Source organism: Pezoporus wallicus, unplaced genomic scaffold (genome assembly GCF_028554395.1).
Source record: "Pezoporus wallicus isolate ANWC-B61680 ecotype Strahan unplaced genomic scaffold, APGP_CSIRO_Pwel_v1 contig_7237, whole genome shotgun sequence".
NCBI lineage: Eukaryota > Metazoa > Chordata > Aves > Psittaciformes > Psittacidae > Pezoporus > Pezoporus wallicus.
In genome coordinates, this window is record NW_026635802.1 from 916,378 (window position 1) to 917,514 (window position 1,137).

Below are 1,137 nucleotides of genomic sequence, written 5' to 3' on the forward strand. Positions count from 1 at the left end.
GAGTGGGCACCGCCCCAGGCGTTGCTAGGGGAACGGGCGGAAGGGGCGTGGCCATGGGAGGGGGAGGGACTAACTCTCTCTCCCTTCCCTCAGTCTCCGCCTCCTATAGCCCTTAGTCGGAGAAGTTTGGGAGGTTCTTCGTGTGTATTTGTCTTCCCGGGGTCATATAGGGTCGGCTGCGTTGAAGAAGACTTTTAAGATCATCAAGCCCAACCGTTAACCCAGGACCACCACTAAACCGTATCACTGCGAGCCTCATCTACGTGGTTTTTGAACACTTTCAGGGACGGTGGTTCCACCACTTCCCTGGGCAGCCTGTTCCAATTTCTGATCACCCTCTCTGTGTAGAAATTGTTCCTAATATCCAATCTAAACCTGCCCTCTTCATCCCTCCTCAAGGTGCCCCACGGGTCATGTTTTCTCCCGAGAGGCCACTGTGGTCACTTGTCCCCTCTGGGGGGCCCCATTTAGGGCTCAGGCATTCAGGCAAGGCTGGTGTAGGCCACAGAGCTGCTCCAGTTTAAAGCCTGAAGTGAAGTGTTGGAGGCTTTACACACACCCTTTAGGGTGTCCAGGTTCACCACCTTTGTTTTATGGGTCTGTGGTAGGGCACATGCTTACAAATGAGATCCTGTCTTGCCTCTTGGTTGAGGCTGCCCCACTGAGAGGGTAGCAAAGACTCAACTATGTTCCCCAGAGAGCCAACAGATACTGTATTATTTCATCTAATGAAAACGGATTCCTGAAAATGATTGTGTTATGGAATGAAATGCAATACTGTTTTCCAGAGATGCTTCCTCTCACCCCAAGTCTGGAATATCACTTTGGCAATAACCGTTCAGCTGCAGCAGTGAGCGTGTTCTGGGTGAGGCTCTGTATGAAGTTGTGTACACGACTGGCTTCTTGGCACACCTTTTTGATATACGGGTGACTTCATGATGGTAGAACAGTGAAGGTGCTAATAATTAATTAGTGAAAAAAAATTACCAAGAGAGGAAAAAAATGTGTAAAGAAATAACGCAAAAAAGATATACTCACATTCTTTTTCAGTGCTGGTTACAGCTATAAGGAGAAGACGTACTGGCCAGTTATTTCTGCTAATTTAATCTTTGCTTTTTCTGATACAGATCACATTTT